Raw genomic sequence first — 6,830 nt, 5'->3', positions numbered from 1 at the left:
GAGATTTATTAACAAGGAGCAGTATTTTAGAATCGATTCTGAAGCCAGTGAAGGGATATTGGTGGCATTTATTTCAGTTTGACATAGGTGTACCAAAGAACCAGCACTGACAATATAACTGACAACCGTTAGTGCTGGCTCTGTATGTCAACACTGTAGCCACTCGTCATCTTTATTCTCGGCTGTTGTCGACCACAGCCACACCATACAGACGGCCAATATCTCAACATCTTTTTTTTCCTAATTTTTTTATTCAATATCAGAAATACAAAATACATATAACAGTAAACAAAATAACGAACAAACAAATATACAGCGCCAGGGGTTACAAACAAAACTTTGACACAATTATAAAAATGAAGGGGTGCAGTAAAAACATGTAAAAAATGCATATATGTTAAAATTATATTAATATGTTAAATTTGGGGTGGCACGGTGGCGCAGTTGTTATCGCGGTCGCCTCACAGCAGGAAGGTTCTGGGTTCGAGCCCCGCGGGTAGTCCAACCTTGGTGGGTCACCCCAGGTCGCCCTGTGTGGAGTTTGCATGTTCGCCACATGTCTGTGTGGGTTTCCTCCGGGGGCTCCGGTTTCCTCCCAAAGACAAGTCAGGTGTATCGGCCATACTAAATTGTGTGTGTGTGTGTGTTGGCCTCCAGCATCCCTGAGAGCAGGATAAGTGGTTCAGATGATGGATGGATGTAAAATTTGGAGCATACATTTAAGGTTTTCACAGCTTTTCTATTCCATGATGTAGATAATGTTCTAATGTAAGACTCTGCTTCCTTTTTAAAGGTACAGAAAGAGGGTTTAATTTTCAACACCTTACATTTATGGATATACAACTTGGCCAGCAATATGATGAGGTTACACAGAAAATATTCATTGTCTAACTCTCTTCTATAATTTGTAAACCCGAACAAGACATCCTTCAAGCGTCAAGACTTTGATGCTCGAAAAATGGTGCTTGTAAATAAGAGACCAGGCCAAAAGTGTTTGCTTATGGAATTTGAGAGACAGACAGGAATCCGATCAATTTTATAATTACAAAGTAAAACAAACTTCAGACCACCACGAGAAATAAAATTCCAAACAGAGGTAGCGGTCATTATCTCAACATCTCACGGGTCGTCTCTCCCCCAAAATGAAAAACAACGAAAACCAATAAGTAACGAGCGGCCCAGCCCTCCTCTGCTCCACCAACCACAGGCAAGCACACGGACCGACCTAACATGCATTCCCCGTGATTGGCAGAGAGCAGCGGGACGATAGACTGTCTCCACTAATCAGCACTCCCAACAGCACAGGGTCGCCACAACAGACCTAACGTCATCAGCTGCAACTGTATTTATGCAACGCTAATGTAGGGCATGAGTATGCTTACAAGCTTTTATTCTGAAGACCTGTCTAATGAACCTTTGTTGGACATATGTATTATCCTATCAGGAGTATAGGTTGTAGGTTTGCACTGACCAATCAAGAGTTCTCGGTTTGAGGGGGAAAGTGCGTTCTAGAGAGGGACGAGGGGGAGGAAAACATGGCGAAATGAGTAGGGGCCACATTTTGCATGTGTCGTGGTAAAGCCGTATATTTGCTGCTTGCAGTGAGGCATATATTTGGAAGAGGGGCCAGACAGCAAAACGGGAGGTTAAGCTTTTGCGGACAGAGCTCCGCGCTACTGGCGAGAATAAATGATGAAAACTACGGTGGCCGACAAGGGCCAAACGCACTACAACGGCATAATGCGTCTCAGTTAAGGAAAACCGCTTCAAGTACAGAAACGATTCAAATTCACAAACCCAAACACAAGTCTAAACGAGGTACAAAAAGAGGAACGTGGTGCAAATGAAAAAACGTGCTGCAAAAAACAAAGACAAATGCAGCATCATCAAACGCGCTGCAAACAGAGAAACGATGCAAAGCACAAAACGATACAAACCAAGAAACGATCTTCAAAAGAAAAACGCTTCATAACGCTCCAAACCTGCAGGAGGCGCTCTCCGCGTAACAGCTCAATGGAAAGACACACGGGATGGAGAGAGACAGAACAGCCGTCTCTGGAACAGCTGACTGTTTCAACATTCAGCGGGAACGGTAATGTGACTTTTATTTGATTATATTGATATACTATGTTTATATCACTGTACAACGCTGCACATTACGTGACGTTTTTTTATTGTATTTTACACCAGACGATACAAGGCTGCATATCTGCACGTAGATTAGCCTGCTTAATAAGATAAGATGATGGTTAGAGATTGATATAAAGCACCCGTTATAATAGTGCATTAAAAAGCCCTCGTATCACAGTCTTCCATACCTAAACCCTGTCCTTTTTTTCCTTTTGCAGATGTACTGTCCATTCTGTGAATCTGCACTTACAGCTTTCCCTGCCTTTTGCTGTGCATGTGGCAAAAACATAACTTTTTTTAAAGCACGTCAATGAGGAGACACCTGCCACTCGTGCACAAGTTGATGTTGCACAACCTAGAACCAGTGCAGGTAAACAGATTCATGATTTTGTAACATAAAATGATTAGAAGGGGGCTTGAAAGGTTCAGATCGTGTTCTTGTATATGTAAGGTAGTAATGTAAATCCGCCACAGGGTGGCACTGTTACGCTGTATGTTCCCCTGGGAATGCCGCAAATGGCGATGTTTGTCCCTTTTGCAACACCGTACCCCTAGTTCTTGTCCCGGGCAAAAGGCTACGTTGATCAAATGTTTTTTTGTTTCTTCTGCCGGAAGCTGTGAGTATGAGGAGGCCAGCGGCCAGCTGATTGATGAGAGGTGAAGTGTAAGCGAGTGCCAATAAAGTGTCCAGGTCTCAGCCACGATCCCAAGCCTCCGCCTCCTTCCCTTTTCCACGCAAACATCATACTACAACAAACACAACGCAGAGTCCCAGGGCGTGTAGGGAGACGACGGCCGAACGCAAAGTGCGGGTTACATATATACAAAATCACTTCTCTCTATCACTATCCAGGTTCAGTAACTGGCATTTAAGGTGTACTAAAATGTCCTGCAGAAAGTAATTCTATAGGAACATAATTAAATGTAAACTGAATAAGAGCATTGAATGAATATGTAATTCCTGTGTGTTTTTTCCCCAGAGGGAAACTCAAGCATAGAGACATTTTTTAAGTTTAGGGCAGTTAAAGAAAGGGAGAGAAAGTCTTTCTTTTCAAAGAAACGTCAGGCCTCTCAGTGCGAAAAGAAACAGAAACCAGTGAAGGTATGAACTGTTGTTTACATTACATAGGTTGTTGCATAGATTTAGCTGTCAGTGTAGACCCACACCTTGTCAAGTGACCTATCATATCGATTTGTCATGTATCAATTTCCATTTTATTTACTATGTTATTTGTTATTTTGCAGATTTATGTTGGAGTTATGAAGTTGACAGGTGACTCCCTAAAACCTGTAAGAGGGAAGTCACTCCCTCTTGACATTCAGCCTCACTGGTCATCAGAGCAGCTATTGGCTGCTGCTGTTAAAAAACAAATGGATTTTAACCACGACATGCAGGATGTTGTCCATGTTTTGTTGTACCCTGATGCCAGACAAGTGATAAAGATCCCAGGAACAGATGACCCTTTCACTGCCTGGAAGTACAAGGAGGCAATAGGGAAGGCCTACCAGAAGATAACACTATACATTTGCACTGCAGAGGATTTTGAAACCAGTTGTAGGTGTTCCATTTCATATTTCATTCATGGTTTGATTTCTTTCCACTTATCTTATATCTATCTATATCTTATCTGTGCTGTGGAAGATAAATTCTGCCAATTAGACCACTTTGTCTCTGTAGATCCTCAAAGTGTGACTGGAGATGGCGATCTCCACATGGACAGTGTGTTGCCTCACTCTCAAATGGCCGCAGTTCCTCCAGTGAAACTGGAAACCCACAGTCAGTTCCACCAAACCTGGGAGTGAAAATATATTCATAGTCTTAGTGTTATGTGTTACTTGGACTACCGAGCTGAGACTAAGACTATTACCTTTTCTAGTATTATGTTAGTGCAAGAATTTTTCACATCTTTTGATGATGTTCATTGTTGTTATGTTTTATACTGTTATTTCAGGGAAGATAAAAAGTTAAACACTGAGAACTAACCTGTGAGGTAGGTTGTACATGACCTCTGGTTTACCAGATGGACAACGAGACTGTTTAACAGGTCTGATTGTATGAGTGTTCCACTTTTCTCTGCATTCATCAAGGTCACTTTGTAGCACATCCATAAACACAAATCGCAGGAGGCATGTGTGCTCATGACTACTATTGAAGAGATTTCTCTCTTTCAGATCATTCAGAAGGTCCATCCAAAATTGCGCCTGAAGACACAAACTGGAATTAGGGTGATGCATTTCATGTTATGTTTTTGGATTGTGATTCAATCTAAAATGTTAGAATTTAATGATAAATATAATTTGTTGTTCATCAAAAAGCAATAAACATGCAAGGATCACAATTTTCTATTGTCTGTTTTAAAGTCCATTTGAAAAATGTGTTTCTAGCTTGTAAAGCAAAAAATACATATAATAATGACACCTCTGTTTGTGAAAATATGACCACCAGCTTTCAGTCCTTTGATTTGCTGTTGAAGAGCCGTAGAAATGACTGGCAGCCCCAGCATAGTCGTCAGTGTGAGATGATCTTAAGGTACAATGAATTGCCGACATTGTGCCATTTTCAGTACCACAGTCAGTGCGTAGTCGCATTGGAATGATTCCACATTCTGACAGACAGTTCAGATAATTCTGGGCAATGACCACTGGGTCATTGTTGCTTGCTCCACATCTCAACCACAGTACTTTTCGAGAGTATCCATCTATGCAGCCACTTATTCCAAAATCGTGCGGCTTTAACTTATCATATCCATCCACGTGCCAGACATTGTTTGGTCCATCGGAACTGTAAACTTTTTACAAATTTTCTGCTAGCACGAAGTTGAATTCCTTGTGGATCAAGTTCTCTCATCAGGGCCATAACATCATCCCTCTTAACAGTCAGAGAGTACTTTAGGCGCAGTGTCTGCCACATTGAACGGTAGCCATAGTGTTGACCTGGACCCTTTAACTCTTCCTGTATGGCAGCACGAACGGTGGCAAGAGGAGAGTAGTCTTTTTGCCTGGATAAAGACAAACTTTTCAGCTTCCTCTTCAGGGAGCGAAGGCTCATATGAACATTGTGTTTTGAAGCCAAAAAATCCAAAATTTCTGCATTGCTGTAGCTGTGATCTTTGTATTAGATCCTCTTTTGTGGGGATATCTGATGCTGACCCTGCCAAACATAAAGTGAGATAAAGACAGAGATTTAATTTTATTAGAATTATAACACTTTTCCTCTGATGGATGGTGGCGGTCCTTTAACATCAGAACCTGCATAAATGCTAATTTTCTACCCTATGGCAGTGAAACTCACTATCTGCATCTCAATGACACACAGCTGATCACCTCAAGATTTGGTCAACTATATCACCAAGCACTGTAACTTTATTACACAACACAAGCTGTTAAAAGTCAAATATAATGCATTTTACATAAGGACGTGGTGTGAAGTCAATGTTATTAACAAACTGGATATGAGTCCACTTACTGTTGTCTGCCTCTGCCAAAAATTGCACATTAGAGCCACATGAGCCACAGAACATGTGAATTGTTCCCAGACCTTGTCGACAGTAAGGGCAAAACATAGTAGCCTGGAAAAAAAGATGATAGATCAGAAATAATCTAGAAAACTAAAAATGAAAAACGTGATTAGTAACGTTACTGAGATGAGTATTAATACTCTTCACTACCTCTTGATATACACACACAGTGGATATCATTCATAACTGCATACAAGTTAACTGCTGTCATTAACAAGCATAACACGTAATGTACAGCGCTGTATGGTATGGAAGACTGTGATACGAGGGCTTTTTAATGCACTATTATAACGGGTGCTTTATATCAATCTCTAATCATCATCTTATCTTATTAAGCAGGCTAATCTACGTGCAAATATGCAGCCTTGTATCGTCTGGTGTAAAATACAATAAAAAAACGTCACGTAATGTGCAGCGTTGTACAGTGATATAAACATAGTATATCAATATAATCAAATAAAAGTCACATTACCGTTCTCGCTGAATGTTGAAACAGTCAGCTGTTCCAGAGACGGCTGTTCTTTCTCTCTCCATCCCGTGTGTCTTTCCATTGAGCTGTTACGCTGAGAGCGCCCCCTGCAGGTTTGGAGCGTTATGAAGCGTTTTTGTTTTGAAGATAGAAACCATTTTAATTATAAACAAATCAAATGCTTTTTCATATAGATAACAGTTTAAACATTAACTTATAAGTATAACAGTGAAATTATTTACTCACAACATTGCCTCTGTGGCGTTTACAGTGTGAGTTGTCTCGTATTTCCTTGGGTTTGTAACTAAACGAACGCACATGTTAAACAAATTCAGCCGGCTTCCTCAACATGACTGAGAGGACGTGATGACTAACACTTATCAAAATAAAGGTCTTGTCAAAATAAAAATCCATCCATCATTATGCCTTAAAGGCAATAAAGAGGTCTTCACTTCAAGCAGGCATTAGGCGGTGTTTTTGTTTTTTTAATCTCCTCTGATTTTTGGTTGATCTGATTGATGTGGTTGTTCGGTGGACAGCACATCGTGGGGAAAGTCTCAGGAAAGTTGAACCAAAGGTTTCCCTGCCATCCAGACTACATTCTCCCAGTGGTTCATCTCACCCATCTCCGTTCGTCTCAGCAGACTGGTATTTTGTTTCGTTCCTGTTTGTTTCATAGGCCCGAGGTATGTTGACCTTGTTTTCTTGAACTG

At 40.9% G+C, this 6,830-nt stretch overlaps 1 long non-coding RNA gene across 1 annotated transcript; it reads right to left on the bottom strand.

The window, feature by feature from the left end:
- Positions 1-5,216: 5,216 nt before the first annotated feature.
- Positions 5,217-6,457, bottom strand: LOC130118680 (uncharacterized). The gene is made up of 4 exons (XR_008810766.1): positions 6,364-6,457; positions 6,121-6,224; positions 5,597-5,699; positions 5,217-5,281 (listed from the first exon to the last, which is right to left on the bottom strand). It is a non-coding gene; the product is annotated as an uncharacterized LOC130118680 (long non-coding RNA).
- Between the last annotated feature and the right edge of the window lie 373 nt (positions 6,458-6,830).

Source organism: Lampris incognitus, chromosome 9 (assembly GCF_029633865.1).
Source record: "Lampris incognitus isolate fLamInc1 chromosome 9, fLamInc1.hap2, whole genome shotgun sequence".
NCBI lineage: Eukaryota > Metazoa > Chordata > Actinopteri > Lampriformes > Lampridae > Lampris > Lampris incognitus.
The sequence above is the reverse complement of the archived record's forward strand: the minus strand, read 5'-3'. Positions and strand labels throughout refer to the sequence as shown.